The 18,667-nt window shown below is 37.6% G+C and overlaps 1 long non-coding RNA gene across 1 annotated transcript in view; it reads left to right on the top strand.

The window, feature by feature from the left end:
* LOC116278139 (uncharacterized) overlaps positions 1–17,834 on the top strand; it is a 34,943-nt gene extending 17,109 nt beyond the window's left edge. The window contains exons 6-9 of the long non-coding RNA XR_012071258.1: positions 1,026–1,150; positions 1,750–1,877; positions 3,664–3,733; positions 17,334–17,834. This is a non-coding gene — a long non-coding RNA (uncharacterized lncRNA). The remainder of the gene's footprint in view (positions 1–1,025; positions 1,151–1,749; positions 1,878–3,663; positions 3,734–17,333) is intronic.
* Positions 17,835–18,667: the final 833 nt, after the last annotated feature.

Raw genomic sequence — 18,667 nt, 5'->3', positions numbered from 1 at the left:
GGAACTTAAAGTTATCTGTTCTCTTCCCTCTGCCTTTGAGCAGGATAATACCTTAGCCAGCGCAGATAGATGAGAATCTATACTGGTTTTGAAAACCTCCAGAGAAAAAAATTTCACAGCCTTCTTTAATAACCTAAATCAGTGCTTAACAACTCCTACTGCCAGGAGTTCCTTCCTTGCATATAACCGAAAGCCCACACGCTACACTTTAAAGGCTGTTGCTCCTCACCTACCCTGGAGGAGATAAAGAACAGCTGTTCACCATACAGCATATTCCCCTCCAGGAGGAACCATCTCTAGCTTCCATTTTTTAAATCCTCCTTTGGCCCTGTCATCAGAATAAATAATCTTAATATTTCCTCATACTTTTTTTCAACTGAGGAACAACCTTTGTGTTCTCCTCTGAAGTCTTTTCACTCTTGCCATTACCCTTTTAAGACTGGAAATGTTTCTCAAAGTGAGGTCTAAGCCCTCTACACGTGAGTCTCATTGGGCGCTTATTAACTATGCAGATTTCTGACTGTAAGCCATAAACCTGCCCATGGATCTGGGAATCAGCATGCTAGAAAATTCCCTAGATGACTCTTATGCGCTAAAGTTTAACATTCTCTAGGCTAGATTGAAACCTGCATTACATCACAGGTTGAAACACCTTGCCTGCACAGAAGAATCACATGGGAGCTTTTAAAATCCTAATGCCCAACGTATAAACCAGTCCAATTAAATCAGAGTCTCTAGTGGTGGCACCTGGGTCAGCAATCTTGTTCACGCTCCCCAGGTGAATTCCAAGTGCAGTCAAGGTACTTTCTCCTGGGCAAGGACTGATAGTGTTTGCATTGGAGCAGCTAGTAACACAATCCTAAGGTTAGTTCTCAATGTTAACTGAGTGAATTAGACTTAAATTTTGTTCCCTGAGCCATGCTCATTGTATATCCCGTTTTCTTTTATCTGTCTCATGGCTATTTAATTGAAAGCATGAAATTATCTCTATCATAGTGAAGATAAATCTCTTTTCACTGTTTTAGAGGAGAGTTGACTTTAAGGAGGGAGAGGCAGGACTTCCGGTTTGGAAACCTGTAAGGTGAGAGATACTGAGAGATGCCTGTGTGAAGATTCCTGCTCACCACCGTGAGGGCTGGAAACCCAGATGGTGAGTGTTAAAACTTTCACGTTGAGTTTTGTCAAGATTCCTTTCATGTACCACCTCCCTTGCCTACCCTGACTCTCATTCCGTCATCCCACTGGGGGAATCTGGACGTTCTGCCGGCACCACCCGGCAGTACGTTTTTTCTGCCCACACTATGGGCCCTCTCCTCCCCCCAACCCTAGGCATCCGCGGTTTCACAGGGAAAAGGTGGACCCCCTAGGTGTTCACGTATGGGCAACACCTAGTGTAACAAACTTACCACCCAAGGCACAAACCTACGACCAAAGACATAGAAGCTGGTAGATGAATTTGTCCCCTTTTCTCCACGGCTTCTAAACCCGTCCATGCAACGTCTGAAATAAACATTACCAAAGTTTTGAAAGGGCGGTTCTGAGGGATCAGTTCCACTTCGTGTTGGTGAACTCGGTAATACTTAGTTGTGTTTCTCTCCCTCCTTCCCTGCTTAACTGCGCCGTCCTTCATCCTAATTCCAGGGGTCATGGCCCCTCAAAAAATGGCATATAAGGAAGTAAAGCCGTTTCTGAGGAACCCAGATTAGCTAGACGGTATGCCATTCTTTTTCACATCCTTTCCTGTCCCAGTGCCCGGTACAAATTAGGAGCCCAGGGAATATCAACTGACATGAGCGTGGAACAGAAAACTGGACAGAGGAAGGAGTGCACTAAAGCTATCTATGATGAGGATGTCTTGGTGAGAAAATAATCAAAAGGTAATTTAATTTTCCCATTTATTAGCCATGGGACCATGGGCAAATTGGCATTTTGAATATTCAAATTATTTAACTTTGTAAAGTGGGATTCTGAGTTGAATCTGAACGTTATGAGGTTCATTTGAGAAAGTATTAATTGCAGTGTTGTAAATATTATGAAACCAAAGCATTAAGTTATTGCTTTAGTATCAGTCTTATTAGGTAGCTTTTTTTACTTCAGATTTTAAGGGTATTCCGTATGTTAGCTATTAAGACACATTAGTAAGAATTTGGAAAAGCTGTGTGAGAACAGGATCACCATAATTAAGAATTGTGATTACCTGAGCTGAACATCTACATGTTTGCTACATATTGTGTTTCTTTTTTTCCCTAGTGTACAAGTCAGTATTATTAACTATGATACCTTGCTGTCCATTACATCTCTAGATCTTAATTTATACCTGGAAGTTTGTCCCTTTTCACCATTTTCACCCATTTCCTCACTCCCTCACCCTCCCACTCCACCTCTGACAATAACCAGTTTGTGCTCTTTATCTATGAGTTTGATTTATTTGTTTGTTTATTGTAGATTCCACATATAAGTGAGATCATACAGTATTTGCCTTTGCCTGTCTGATGTATTTCACTTAGCATAATGCCTTCATGGTCCATCCATGTTGTCACAAACAGCAGAATTTTTCTGTTTATGGCTGAATAATATTCTATTGTACGTATACCACATCTATTTTCTTTTCTCCCAGTTTTATTGAGATGTAATTGAGACACAGCACTGTATAAGTTTAAGATGTACAGCATAATTTGATTTACATATAACCTGTAATGATCATTACAACTGTAGTGAATATCCTTCCATGTATGTACAAAATTAAAGAAATAGAAGGAAAATTCCCTGTGATGAGCTCTCTTAGAGTTTACTATTAACAACTTGGATGTATAGCATACAGCAGTGCTAATGATCATCATGTAGTTACATCCCTAGTACATACTTACCTTATAATTGAAAGTTTGTACTTTTTGACTGCCTTATCCGGTTCCCCCTCCCACCATTCCCCACCTCAGGTAACCACAAATCTGATCTCTTTTTCTGTGAGTTTGTTTTTGAAGTATAATTGGCCTGCAACACTGTTAGTTCCTGTTACACAGCATAGTGATTCTGTATTTCTGTACATTTCAGATTGATCAACAGGGTAAGTCTAGTTACAATATGTCACCACAGGAAAATTACATAGTTATTGACTATATTCCCCACACTGTACATTTTATACCCGTGACTCATGTTGCAACTAGAAGTTTGCACCTCAATCTTCCTCACCTGTTTCCTCCCTACACCCCCACTTCCCTCCTATTTGACAACCATCTCTTTATTCTCTATCTATAACCCTGTTTCTGTTTTGATATGATTATTCCATTTCTTTTTTTTAAATTCCACATATAAGTGAAATATAATTTTCTTTTCTGTGTAACTTATTTTACTTAGTATAATACCCTCTAGGTCCATCCATGTTGTCACAGATGACAAGATTTCATTCTTTTTTTATGGCCAAGTAATGTTGTATTACATATATGTATATACAGGCATACAAATACACACACATATATAGTTAGTTGATGGAGAGATTGCTTCCACATCTTGGCTATCATAAATAATGCTGCTATGAACATTGAGATGCATGTATCTTTTAAAATTAGTGTTTATTTTCTTTAGCTATGTACTCAGGAGTGGAAATGCTGGATCGTATGGTAGTTGTGTTTTTAGTTTAAGAAAACTCTACACTGTTTTCCACAGTGGCTGCACCAATTTACATTCCCACCAGCAGTGTACAGGAGTTCCCTTTTCTTCACATCCTCACCAACATGTAAGTGATATTATTGTGTTTTTAGATTCACATATAAGTGAAATCATATGATAATGTTCTTCCTCTGTGTAATTTATTTTACTAAGTAGAACACCCTCTAGGTCCATCCATATTGTCATAGATGGCATTATTTCATTCTTTCTATGGCTAATATTGCATTCTTTTTATGGTTAATATTCCATTTTGTATGGTACACACACACACACACACACACACACACATACATACCATAACTTCTGCATACATTTATCTGTTAGTGGACTTTTAGGTTGCTTCCATGTCTTAGCTATTGTGAATAGTGCTGCTATGAACATTGGGGTGCATGTATCTTTTCAAATTAGAGTTTTCTCTGGATATATGCCTTGGAGTAGGACTGCTAGATCATATGGTAAATCTATTGTTAGTTTTTAAGGAATCTCCATACTATTTTCCATAGTGACTGCACCAAACTACATTCACACCAACAGTGTAGGAGGGTTCTGTGTTGTCCACACCCTCTCCAGCATTTATTATTTGTAGACTCTTTAATGCTAGTCATTCTGATAGGTGTGAGGTGATACAGCATTGTGGTTTTGATTTGCATTTCCCTGATGATTAATGATGTTGAGCATCTTTTCATTTGTCTGTTGGCCATCTGTATGTTCTCTTTGGAAAAAATGTCTATTCAGGTCTTCTGCTCCTTTATTAATTGGGTTTTTTTTTATTTTTGACATTGAGTTGCATGAGCTGTTCATATATTTGAATATTAACCCCTTATGAGTCATATCATTTGCTAGTATCTTCTCCCATTCAGTAGGTTGTCTTTTTCTTTTGTCACTGGTTTCCTTTGCTGTACAAAAGGTTTAAAGTTTCAGTTGGTCCCATTTGTTTATTTTTGCTTTTTTCTTTTGCCTTAGGAGACATAGCCAAAATAAGTTTCTGTGATTTATAAAAGAGGTTTCTGCCTATGTTTTCTTCTAGGAGTTTTATGGTTTCCAGTCTTACATTTAGGTCTTTAAAGCATTTTGAGTTTCTTTTTGTATATGGTATGAGAAAATGTTGTATTTCATTTCATTACATATAGCTGTCCAGTTTTCCCAGCACCACTAATTGAGACTGTTTTTAACTCATTGTATAATCTTGCCTTCCTTGTTTTTAGATTAATTGACCATAAGTGCATGAGTTATTTCTGAGCTATTTTTTTCCACTGATCTCTGTGTCTGTATATTTTGTGCCAGTATCATACTGTTTTGATAACTGTAGCTGTGTAGTATAGTCTGAAGTCAGGGTGCATGATACCTCCAGCTATGTTGTACTTTCTCAAGATAGTTTTGTCTATTCAGGGTCTTTTGTGTTCCATTACAAATGTTAAGAGTTATTTGCTCTAGTTCTGTGAAAAAATGTCAATTCATATTTTAATAGGGCTTGCCTTGAATCTGTAGATTGCCTTGGGTAGCATGGTCATTTTAACAATATTTTTCTAATCCAGAAACAAGGTCTATTTTTCCATCTGTTTCTATTATCCTCAGTTTCTTTCATCAGTATCTTACAGTTTTCCAAGTGTGGGTCATTTACCTTTATAGTTAGATTTATTCCTAGGTGTTTTATTCTTTTTGATGTGATGATAAATCGAACTGTTTTCTTAATTTCTTTTGCTGATAGTTCATTGTTAGTGTATAGAAATGCAAAAGATTTCTGTACATTAATTTTTTTTATTTCCCAGTTTTACCAAATTCATCGATGAAGCTATAGTAGTTTTTGGTGGCATCTAGGATTTTCTATGTATAATATTATGTCATCAGCAAACAATGACAGTTTTACTTCCCCTTTTCCAATTTGAAAGCCTTTTATTTATTTTTCTTGTCTGAAAAAGTCTAGCTGTGGCTAGGACTTCGACTACTATGTTGAATGAAAGTGGCAAAGGTGAGTATCCTTGTCTTGTTTCTGATCTTAGAGGGAGTACTTTCAGATTGATGTAAGCTGTGGGTTTGTCATATATAGCCCTTGTTATGTTGATGTATATTCACTCTATATCCACTTTGTGGAGTTTTTTTTTTTTTTTAGTCATAAATGGATGTTAAATTTTCTCAGAAGTTTTTTCTGCATCTTTTAAGATACTCATGATTTTTATTCTTCAGTTAATGTGTATCACATTGATTTTGCTGGTATTGAACGAGCTTTGCATCTCAGGGATAAACCCCACTTGATCATGTTGTATGATCCTTTTAATATATTGTTGAATTCAGTTTGTTAATATTTTATTGAGGTTTTTTTACATCTTTGTTCATCAGTGATACTAGCGTATAATTTTTTTGTGTGTAATAGCTTTGTCTGATTTTGCTGTAGGGTTTTGCTGGCTTTGTAGCACAAGTTGAGAAGTGTTCCTTCCTGTGCAGGTTTTTTGAATAGTTTGAGAAATATGGGTGTTAACTCTACTCTAAATATTTGGTAGGATTTCCCTGTGAAGCCATCTGGTCTTGGACATTTGGCAGTTATTTTTAAATTACTGATTCAATTTCATTACTGGTAATTGGTCTGTTGATATTTGCTATTTATTCCTGTTTCAGTCATGGGAGGTTGTACTTTCCTAGGAATTTGTCCATTTCTCTTAGGTTGTCCATTTTTTTATGTGTACAGCTGTTCATAGTAATTTCTTTCAATCCTTTGTATTTCTGTGGTGTTGGTTGTAAATTCTTTTCCATTTCTGATTTTATTGATTGAGGTCCTCTCATTTTTTTCTTGATGAGTCTGCCTGAAGTTTTATAAATTTCGTTTATTTTTTTAAAGAATCAGCTCTTATATTCACTGATCTTTTCTATTTATTTCAGTCTTTATTTGTACTCATTAAAAATTTTTTTTTCTTCTACTAACTTTGGGTTGTTTTGCTGTTGTTATTTTTCTTACTTATTTAGGTGAAAGTTTAAGTTGTTTGAAATTTTTCTTGTTTCCTAAGGTAAGATTGTATCACTATAAACTTCCATCTCAGAACTGCTTTTGCTGTATCCCATAGATGTTAGATTATTATGGTTTTCACTGTCATTTGGCTCCAGATATTTTTTTATTTCTTCTTTGATATCTTCAGTTACCCATTGGTTGTTTAGTAACATATTGTTTAGCCAAATGTAGTTGTATTTTTTGCATTTTTTTTCCCTTTATAGTTGATTTCTAGTCTCAGCATTCTGGTCAGAAAATAAGCTTGATAGGATTTCAGTTTTCTTAACTTTAGTGGGACTTGTTTTGTGGCCTAGCATGTAATCTATTCTGGACAGTGTTCTAGGTGCACTGAAAAATACAATGTATTCTGCTGCTTTTGAATAGAATGTTACATATATGTGTGTGTGTCTATATATATGTTATGCATATATATAAGTTCATTTAAGGCCAGTGTTTCATTATTGGTTTTCTGTCTATATGATCTATCCTTTGATATAAATGGAGTGTTTAAGTCCCCCTACTATTATTGTGTTACTGTCAATTTCTCCCTTTACATCTGTTAATGTAATCCAGCAGCATTCTCAGCCCTGGTCACCAGAAATATATGCTCCAGGGGAACTCTCTCTGTGACTGCTTAGGTCCTTCTGTTGAACTGAGCTGATTACTTTGGGTAGTCTGTTAAGCATGGCTAGCCCCTAGTCTGATTGGTTGACAGACCTTGCCTTGTGTGGATGCTACCTGCTGTTGGTAGTCAGGGCTGTGTAATGAGGTGGCTGGCTACAAATACCCTGAGGGATCCTGGGGCTAGTGCTGTCCCACTGGTGGGCAAAACAATGTTCTGGGTTGGCAGGTTGTAGGGCCAGGGTCCTTGTTCTAGTGTAGTCTAGTATACTGGTGGGTGGGGCTGTTTCCTGACATGGCTGGCTGCATGGTCTCAGGTGTCCTGAAGCTAGTGTCAGTGTGGGATGAGTGAAGCCAGACCCTGGGTCAGCTGGCTGACAGGCCCAAAGTGTCCCAGAGCTAGGGAGGTGGGTGGGGCTGGGTCCTCACATGGCAGGCTACAGGGTTGTGGTGGTTCTGCGTCTGGTTTCTGACCACTAGTATGTGAGGCCAGGTCCTGGGGCTAGTACCAGCCCGGTGGCAGACAAAGCTGTGTCCCAGGGTTTCTGGCTGCAGGGTTCTGGGGGTCTCAGAGTTGGTGTTGGCCCACTGGTGAACAGGTCCTCTGCCTGTTAGGACCAGTTCATGGGGTGGCTATGGGCTCAGTTGATCTTAAGGCAGCAAGCCTGTTGGTGGGTAGAGCTGTGTCCCTGGTGAGCTAGCTGCTTGGCCTAAGGCATCCCAGAATTGCTCTTGTCAGGCTGGTGGGCAGGGCCAGGTCCTGTGGGTAATATGCTGGAAGGAGAATTTCAAAATGGCACTTGTCGGCATTAGTGTCCTCATGGTGGAACAAACTCCCAAAAATGGCTGCTGCCAATGTCTGTGTCCCCAGAGTGAGTTCCACTTGCCGCCTGCCTGTCTAGGAGACCCTCCAAGATCAGCAGGTGTGGCTGATCCAGGCTCCTTTCAGATGAATACTTCTGTCCTGTGTCCTGGAGTGTGTGAGATTTTGTGTGTGCTCTTTATGAGTGGAGTCTATTTCACACAGCCCTCTGGTTCTGAAAGTAAGGCCCACAGGCCTTCAAAGCCAAATGTTCTGGGGGCTCTTCTTCCTAATGCATTACCCCCAAGGCTGGGGAGTTGATGTGGTGTTTGGACCCTTCATTCTTTGGGGAGAAACACTGCAATTGTAATTATAATTATCCTCCCTTTTGTGGGTAGGACTCCTGGAGGTATGGATCTTGGCAATATTGTGTTTCTACCCCTCCTAACCTTCTACCATTTCATTTTGGTTCCTTGTATACATACCCTTAGTTGTAGAAAATCTTTTATGTTAATCTACCAGTCTTCCTCATCAATGGTTTTTCTGTAAATAGTTGTAATTTTGGTGCCTATGGGATGAGGTGAGCTTAGGGTCTTCCTACTCCACTTTCTTGCCCATTCCTCTCTCCTGTACCACATCCTCTTTATCCTTTCATCCATTGGACATTTGGTTGGCTTCCATGTCTTGGCTTTTATAAATAATGTTGCAGTGAACATGGGAGTGCATATATCTTTTTGAATTAGTGTATTTATTTTCTTTGGATAAATACCCAGAATTCTAAATACTGGATCATACTGTAGTTCTATTTTGTATTCTTTAAGAAACTTCCATACTCATTTCCATAGTGGCTACACCAATTTACATTCCCACCAACAGTCACAGTGTTCCATTTTCTCCAAATCCTCACCAACAGTATTATTTCTTCTCTGTTTGATAAGAGCCATTCTAACAGGTATGAGGTGATATCTCATTATAGTTTTTGATTAGCATTTTCCTTATGGTCAGATGATGTTGAGCAGCTTTTCACATATCTGTTAGCCATATGTATGTCTTCTTTCAAAAAATATTCAGACTCTCATCCATTTTCTAACTGGATTGTTTGATTTTTTTTGTTATAAACTTACACTAGTTCTTCACATATTTTTTTTCGATATTAACTACTTATCAGATACATGATTTGCAAACGTCTCCTATTTGGTAGGGTACTTTTCTAGGATGGTTTCCTTTGTTGAAATTTTAGTTTGATGTAGCACTACTTATTTTTGCTTTTATTGAGGAGACTGTCTTTTCCCCACTGTTTATTCTGGGCTGCTTTGTCTGTAAATTAATTGTCCATATATGAATGTGTTTACTTCTGGGCTCTCTATTCTGTTCCACTGATCTGTGTGTCCATTTTTATGATAATAACATACTATTTTGATTACTATACCTTTGTAATAAAGTTTGAAGTTAGAGTTTGTGATGCTTCCAGCTTTGTTTATCTGTCTCAGGATTGCTTTGCTATTGAGGGTCTTCTGTGGTTCCATATAAATTTTAGGATTATGTGTTCAAGTTCTCTGAAAAACGCCTTTGGTATTTTGATAGTGGTTGCATTGAATCTGCAGCTTGCTTTGGGTATTGTGGACATTTTAACAATATTAATTCTTCTAATCCATGAGGACAGAATATCTTTCCATTTATTTGTGTCTTCTTCAGTTTTTTTCATCAGTGTCTTACAGTTTGTACTGTACATGTCTTTCACCCAAGTGGTAAAGTTTATTCCTAGGTATTTGTTTTTTTGATGCAATAGTATGTGGGATTATTTTCTTTTTTATAATTGACATATAATATTTTCTTTTTCATAAATGACATATTTTTATAATTTACTTATAATATTAGTTTCAGATGTACACCACAATGATTCTTTATATGTATATATTGCAAACTAATCATTATAATGTTCAGTAACATCCATCACCCTACATGTAGATAAAAAATGTATTTTTCTTGTGATGAGAACTTTTAAGATGTACTCTCTAAGCAACTTTCAAATATACAATATAGTATTAGCTACAGTCACACATGACATCCCTGTGACATTTATTTATTTTATTTTTTATTGAGGTAACATTGGTTTACAACACTGTGTAAGTTTCTTGTATATACAGTTATGTTTCGACTTCTGTTTACCCTGCAATGTACTCACTACTGAAAATCTGGCTCCCATCTGTCACCATACAGTTGATCCTCTTTACCAATTTCACCTTCCCCATTCCCCTTCCCTTCTGATAACCACTACTCTGTTCTCTGTACCTATGTGTTTTGGTTCAGTTTGGTGTGGTTTGTTCATTTGTTTCATTTTCCACATAAGCGTGAAATCATATGGTAATTGATATAACGTTGATTTTATGACAGACTTAGAGCTTTTAACCCTCAGTTGCAGAGCATTGTATATGTTTCCATTTATTTGTGTCTCTTCAGTTTCTTTCATCAGTGTCATAGTTTTCTGGGTATACTTTTACCTCCTTGTTTAAATTTATCCCTACATGTTTTATTTTGATGCAATTTTAAACAGGATTGTCTTATTTAATTTCTCTTTCTGAAAATTCATTACTAATATATAGAAATGCAACAGAATTCAGTACGTTGATTTTTTGTATCCTGCGACTTTACTGAATTTATTTATTAGTTGTAATACCTTTTGGTTTGGAATATTTATGGTTTTCTATATACAATATGTCATCTGCAAATAGTGACAGTTTTTCTTCTTTCTTTCCAACTTGGGTGCTTTTTATCTCTTGTCTGATTGTTGTGGCTAGGACTTCTGATACTCCATTAACAAAAGTGCTGATAGTGGATATCCTTGTTCCTGATGATAGAAGAAAAGCTTTGCTTTTCATTGATGAGTATGATATTAGCTGTGGACATTTCACATGTGGCCTTCATTATGTTGAGGTGTATTCCCTCTGTGCCCACTTTGTAGAAAGGTATTTTTTAAAATCATAAATGGATGCTGAATTTTATCAAGATTTTTCTTCATCTACTGAGATGATTATATAATTTTATGCTTCATTTTGTGAATATGGTGTATCATATTGGTTGATTGGTGGCTATTAAACCATCTTTGCATTTCTGAAATAAATCCAACTTGATTATGACATATGATCCTTTTAATGTATTGTTGAATGTAGTTTGCTAATATATTGTAGAGGATTGTTGCATCTATATTCCTCAGGAATATTGGCCTGTTATTTTCTTTTTTTATAATCTATCTTGTTTGGGTATCAGTGTTATGCTGGCTCCACAGAACTATTTTGGAGGCATTCTTTTCTCTTCAGTTTTTTGAAATAGTTTGAAAAAGATAGTTATAACTCTTCTTAAATGTTTGGTAGAATTCGCCTGTAAAGCTATCTGGTCCTGGACTTTTGGTCATAGTTTTTTGATTACTAGTTCTATTTCGTTACTAGTGATTGGTCTGTTCAGATTTTCTATTTCTTCCTGATACATTCTTGGAAATGGTATGTTTCTCAGAGTTTGTCCATTTCTTCTAGGTTGTTCAATTTGTTGGTGTATAATTGTTCATAGTAATCTCTAGTGATTTTTTTTTTTATTTCTGTAGTGTTGGTTTCAACATTTTCTCTTTCATTCCTGATTTTATTCATTTGGGCCTTCTGTCTTTTTTCTTGGTGAGTCTGGTTAAAGGCTTATCAATTTTGTTTATCTTTTCAAAGAACAAGCTCTGGGTTTTATTGATCTTTTCTGTTGTTTCGTTTAGTCTCCATTTCATTTATTTCCATTCTGATCTTCATTATTTCCTTCCTTCTACTAACTTTGGGCTTTGTTTATTCCTCTTTTTGTAGTTCCTTTAGGTATAAGTTTAGATTGTGGAGATTTTTCTTGCTTCCTGAGGTAGTCCTTAATCACTATAAGCTTCTCTCCTGCTACTTTTGCTGGGTCTCATAGCTTTTTGGAACATTTTATTTCCATTTTTACTTGTTGCAGTGTATTTTTTTAATTTTCTCCTTGATATCTTTGAGTCATTGATTGTTTAGTAACATATTGTTTACCCTCAAATGTTTGTTTTTTCCAGTTTTGTTCTTGTGATTGATTTCTAGTTTTATACTGTTATCAGAAAGGATGCTTGCTATGATTTCAGTCTTCTTAAATTTATTGAGACTTTATTGTAGCCTAACATGTGATCTGTCCTGGAAAGTATTCCATGTGCACTTTAAAAGAAATAGCATCTCTGTACATGCTACTGTTTTGGATTTCAGTGTTCTGTATACATATCTATTAAGTCCATTTGGAGTACTATGTCATTTTGGGCCAGTGTTTCCTTACTCATTTACTGTTAGGATGATGTATCCATTGAGGTAAGTGTGATGTTAAAGTCCTTTACTATGACTGTATTATTGTCAATATCTCCCTTTAAATCTATTAATATTTCCTTTATATATTTAGGTGATCTCTCATAGGCAAATCTCTTATGGGCAGCATATATATGGGTCTTATTTCTTCACCTGTTTAGCCACCCTTGGATCTCTTGATCAAAGCATTCAGTCCATTTACATCAAAAGTAATTATTGACTGACATATATTTATTACCATTTAATTAATTGTTTTCTGGTTGTTTACGTAATTCTTCTCTATTCTTTCCTTATTCTCTTGTTCTCTTCCCTTGTGATCAGATGACTTTCCTTAGCGTTATATTTGTGTTCCTTTCTCTTTTTGTCTGTTACATGTTTTGGGTTACCATGAGGTTCATATATAACAACCTATGTATATAGCAGCCCATTTTAAGTTGGTGGTTGCCTAAGTTCAAGTGCATTTTACAAGGATTATGTTTTTACTGCCCACTTCCCATGTTTTAAGTTTTTTAGATCATATTTTACGTCTTTTTGTTTTGTGTGTCACTTACTACACTTGACTCTTGAACAATGCAGGGAATGGGGACACTGACCCTCCATGCAGTTGAAAATCAGCATGTAACTGGACAGTTTGTCCTCCATATACACAATTCCACGGCTGTAGATTTGACTCATTATGGATTTTGCAGTACTTTAGTATGTGTTTAGTGAAAAATGTCTGCATATCAGTGAACTTACACAGTTCAAACACATGTTGTTCAAGGGTAGCCTGTAATTATTTTATATATAGATTATTTTACTGCTTGGTCTTTAGCCTTCATACTAGCTTTATATATGGTTAATTCACTGCTTTTACTAAGGCTTACCTTGAAGATATTGCAGATTTGTTTTTAGATCACCAAAAACAAATGTCACAATGAAGCAAGTCACGCAAATTTTTGGTTTCACAGTACATATAAAAGTTATGTTTATACTCTATTATAGTCTATTAAGCGTGCAGTAGAATTATATATAAAAATAATGTACATATCTTAATTAAAAATACTTTATTTAAAAAAATGCTAGTCATCATCTGAGCCTTCAGTGAGTCATAATCTTTTTGCTAGCAGAGGGTATGGCCTGACTATTGATAGCTGCTGAATGGTCAGAGTGGTAGTTACTGAAGGTAGGGGGGTGGTGGCAATTTTTAAAATTAAGACAAAAATGAAGTTTGCTGCATCAGTTGACTCTACTTTCATGAACGATTTCTCTGTAGCCTGTAATGCTATTTGACAGCATTCTACCCATAGTGGAACTTCTTTCAGAATTGGAGTCAATCCCCTCAAACCTTGCTGTTGCTTCATCAACCTAGTTGATGTAATATTTTAAATCCTTTGTTGCCATTTCTACAGTCATCACAGTATCTTCACCTGGAGTAGTTTGCATCTCAAGAAACCACTTTCTTTGCTCAACAATAAGAAACAACTCCTCATTCATTCACGTTTTATGATGAAATTGCAGTAGTTCAGTCACATCTTCAGGCTTCAGCTCTAAGTTTAGTTATCTTGCTATTTCCACCATAGCTGTAGTGATTTCCTCTACTAAAGTCTTGAACGCCTCAAAGTTATCCATGAGGGTTGGAATAAACTTCTTTCAAACTCTTGTTAATGTTGATATTTTGACCTGTCCCCGTGAATCATGCGTGTTCTTACTGACAGTGAAAACAGTGAATCCTTTCTAGAAGGTTTTCAATTGACTTGGCCCAGGTCGATCAGAAGAATCACTATCTATGACAGCTATAGCCTATGGAATATGTTTCTTAAGACTTAAAAGTTGAAATTACTCCTTGATCCATGGGCTACAGAATGGATGTTGTACCTCTGCATCAGTGCCTTTGGGTGACCAGGTGCTTTGTCACATCATTGCTCTTGGGTGACCAGATGCATTGTCAGTGAGCAGTAATATTTTGGAAGGAATCTTTTTTCTGGGCAGTAGGTCTTAACAGTGAGACTTACTAGCTCAAATTCTTCTATATTGCTGTCTTGAATAGGAACCTCTTTTTTTTTCTTTTTTCCAAGAAGATGGAAGAAATACCTAACAAAGTATATCAGGACATGCAATACTTTTTCTTCTTTTAATTGAAGTTCTAAAATGTTAGGTAATAGTATTCCACTTGCTTAAGCACTTAAATGACTGGTGCTGCATCTTTGTAATCACAGTAGCTAGAACTGTGTTTACCTTAATTTGTACCTATAAAGTGTCTTCTGGACACTATTCACCATCTGGGCCCATTTCTATAAGTGGCAAAGGGATAAAAATGGTGTTGAGTCAGAAGTATGCAGAAGGGTGTCCCAGTGATAGCAGAAATCTCTGTTCGGTGTTCCCAAAAGTTTGGGTCCTTTACCCCTACTACCATTAAAGATGGGTGATTGTAAGTGGGATAGACCTGACATTTAATAACTTTAAATGCCATATGAAGAAATGTATTTCCCTTTCAAAGATCTTTCAGGCTTTTAGAAAAACTTAGGTAGTTCTAAAATATCTCTCCCAAATGTGCCGGTCTCTTTCTCCCCACGTCCCTCCATCTCTCTCTTACTTTAACAAACAGCAAGGCTAGGGCTGAGAGCATTTGATAGCAAAACTGCCCAGCTGGAATTTAGTAAAACTGGATTATTTTTATTATATTTATTGTTAGTTATCTCAAATGGTATTGTCTTGTCCCTTTACAGTAGTGACATAAATTTTCCTTCAAAAAATGTATTTAGATTTTTTTCTATAAGTAAGCAATTTAAGGAAAATATAAACAAATAATATAGACGGCATGCAGATTTTTTAAATATTAAAATCGCCTGGGACTGAAGTCTGAGAATCGCTGAATCATTATCAAGGATTCTCTCTGCAGAGTATATGAGATCTCTTGTTCTCTAGCCTAGAAAATAAATGAATGCATTCTTTTCCTTTTGTATGTTTGCTTCACATTTTAGTATGAGTAGTAGAAGAAAAACCTAGTTTTTTGTTTTGTTTTGTTTTTGTTTTGCCTTAACTAATAAAGTTGTATTTTCCCCTTAAGTCAGTCCTAGAGGGGTTTCAGCTAGAGCTTCATGGGTTGTGACTATTAAGGATCACTCTTGATCAATACTCATCAGAGAAAGCCAGAATAAGAATTCAGCTGGCATTCTAGGCTTAACTGAAGGAGGACCTCAGTCATATTCTTTTACATATAAGATTGTTTTTCTAACACATACACCTAAATTTATGTTATGTTTGTTCTTTCTGTATACTCTGTCTCAGTTGCCCTCTGACAATTTATGTATGGAGACCTAGAGAGACTAATGGGCAGTGATCCTTAAGAAAAAGTTTCACAAGCTATAAAGCTGATGACAGAAAAACATTTTAGAGGGGATTAACTCAAATACATTTTTTTCAGACCACTAATGAAATAGCTATTTGCAAGGCACACATATAAAATTAAAATTTAGGTTCTAATCCATGCATGCATTTTATTACCTTATCCACTTTTTTTTCCCCTCTCTCGGTTTAAAATCTACATTATTTCTTCTGTGTGCTTTCTGGTCATTTGAGTATGTCAGATGTCTTAAAATGACCAGAATACATGGCAAATAAAGCTACTCACATAGCAAATAATTGCACAGATTTTTATAAAGTGCAAAGTCTCTCCAAACCAAACAATTTTTTATCAGTAAGTCTTCTAGACAACTCTATGAATGAAGAAGCAGTCTGGTCAGTGTTGTGAGCCACCTCAGAGATAGCAAGATTGAAGTTAGGTTTTTTTTTTTTTTTTTTTTTTTGGAAAACCAAAGAGGACAGTTGAAGTATTTATCTAAGAGTTTACATAAAATAAAATAACAAATATTGCTGTCACTTAGAAGAAGATGGAAGTGGGTATAGAAAGGGATTTTGACCTAATTATTGTGATTAGTTGTCCAAGTGATAAAATTCATTGGGTAAGTATTGATATTGTTTAATGTGATAGATTTAATCACAAGTTCCAACCAAACAGTGGGTAGAACTTAAAAATACATTGAACCAGGACTAACTTGGATGTTACTATGAGGATCGCTCTTTGTTAAAATTATTGTGGGATTAGCATTTTGAGTTAAGTGATTCCAGTTTATATCTCATGGGGACTTTATTTAAAATTACAGAATTTGGGGAAGGAGAGACCTTAGAAGGTAATTCTTTCATTAGGCCAAACCACAGTTATACTAATCTAGGGAGTCAGACTTAGCGCTTTCATGAACTCATAGAGTGCCCTTGTGCAAACCAGAAAAAGTGCTTCTTCCTTTGGGTTTATGTTGCTGTACTTCAGAGCTCCCAGCTTGCCAGCTGGGGTGTAGGCTGGATTTCAGCCCTCACTTTGACCCTTAGCCAGTAACCTACACAACAGTATGAAGCAGCCCTGAACAGAATTAAGGATTTCTAAAGCATCACCGAGAATATATCTTTTTGCACCTCTTTTGGTAACTTGTTTGAATGTTTAACAACCAATCTCATCAAGAAAGTCTTTTCTATAGTTAATCAGCTTCCTTGACAAACTAGGTTGCTTATATATTCTAATAACCCTTCTAATTTTTTTACAAAAAACCCACTGCTGTTCTCATTTGTGAAAAAGAGATGCCCTGTGATAGCCATGATTACTGAAATTTTCCTCAAGGAAAGCATTGATTCAGGACTTGCGATGATTTCATCATTGACCCAGTAGCCCTGGGAGCACAAAGCCTCAGATAAGAACAGAGCTTATGTGGCAATTCAGTTTCTATCAGGTGGAATTATGCAAAAGTCCAAAAGACAGTAATTGTTAGGTCCATTAAGTTAACATCTGTGACAATAAATATAATAAAAACATCTTTTAATGCAGTTTGCTCCACCAGCCCAATATTTAAATGTAATTAATTTTAAACTTAAAAACATCTTCCAGGATAGAGGAGGCCAAGATGGCAGAGTAGTAGGATGCTCGTAGCTCACCCTTTCCCACAGATACACCAAGATTCACATCCATGGACCCACTCAGCCAACCAGAGCACCTGCAGAACTCTGACAGAACGTTGTCCTCTTCAAAAGACAGAGACGCCAAAAATCTGGTAGGAGAAAAGAAAAAAAAAAAGATGAAAAGGCAAAACAGTGCGGGACTGGTCCCGCAGGGAGGGAACATCAAAGGAGGACTGGTGCTCGTTTGCTGGGTTCCCCCTCTCCAACGGAGAGGCCAGAGGGACGGAGGGGGAGCCTCCAAAGCTCGGATCTGTACAGAGCAGCACTTGACCTACAGAACTAAGTTAAACGGGCATAGAGGGTCCCTGCGACACCCAGCCCGAGACCCAAGCCAGGAGCTGGGGGCTGGGACAGGCTGCCCGAGCCGGGCAGAGGATGGGGACAGCTGCACTGAGGCAGCCCTGGGGAACTGCAGGGGACTGCGCAACGTGGATGAGTGGGTGCACAGGGCAGAACAGCCTGGGCCCTCCATGAAACAGCACAGCTGATGTGTCCTGGGGGGAAGGCTGCATACTCCCATCTCTGAAAACCCACGGAAGGTTTTCGGTGAGGAGAGGGAGGGCTCAGGTGCAGCCACCATAACCCATGGCACTTGGCACCCAGGTGGGGGCGGGGGCGAAACCTGAATCCGTGCCTGAGGGCTCGGCAGCCTCAAAGGCCAGACAGTGACTTGTTTGCAGCCCGAGTCAGATAGGATCCTTCTGCCCTGTTGCCTCGCAAAGTTCGCGCCACCAGGACAGACAAGGAGCTGAGTTTGGACACGGAGCAGGTGCGGGGCTGTTCTGCAGTCTTCCCAGGGCCCGCCTGCAGAGTGGGGACCAGGGGCAGAGTGCGCAGCGGCACAGAGCCGTGGAGTGACCAGCGCCAGGAGACGGCGGGTGGCCCATTGCCTTTCCGGCAGGAACGCTATGCTGGGAGGGGGTGCCATCTGCTTGCCGACAGGCACTGGGAGCAGCACAGATGAGGGTGCAAACAGAGAGCCCCTGGAAACAGCAAGTTTTATCGCTACATAGGCATTAGATAGATAAATAAACTCCTTTAAAGACCACAGTAGATAACTGATACTCCATGAGCCACAGTGCCAGAGAGATATGAGCAAGATGAAGCAGAGAAACCATTCCCAATTAAAAGAACAAGAGAAACCCCCGAAAGAATGATCAATGAAATAGACATTGATAGCCTACTAGATCAAGATTTCAAAAAAAAGGAGTGATCAAAGTATTGAAGGAACCAAAAGAAATAGTGTTTAGAGATATAAAATAT

Source organism: Vicugna pacos, chromosome 3, assembly GCF_048564905.1.
Source record: "Vicugna pacos chromosome 3, VicPac4, whole genome shotgun sequence".
NCBI classification, from domain to species: Eukaryota; Metazoa; Chordata; class Mammalia; order Artiodactyla; family Camelidae; genus Vicugna; species Vicugna pacos.
The sequence above is the reverse complement of the archived record's forward strand: the minus strand, read 5'-3'. Positions and strand labels throughout refer to the sequence as shown.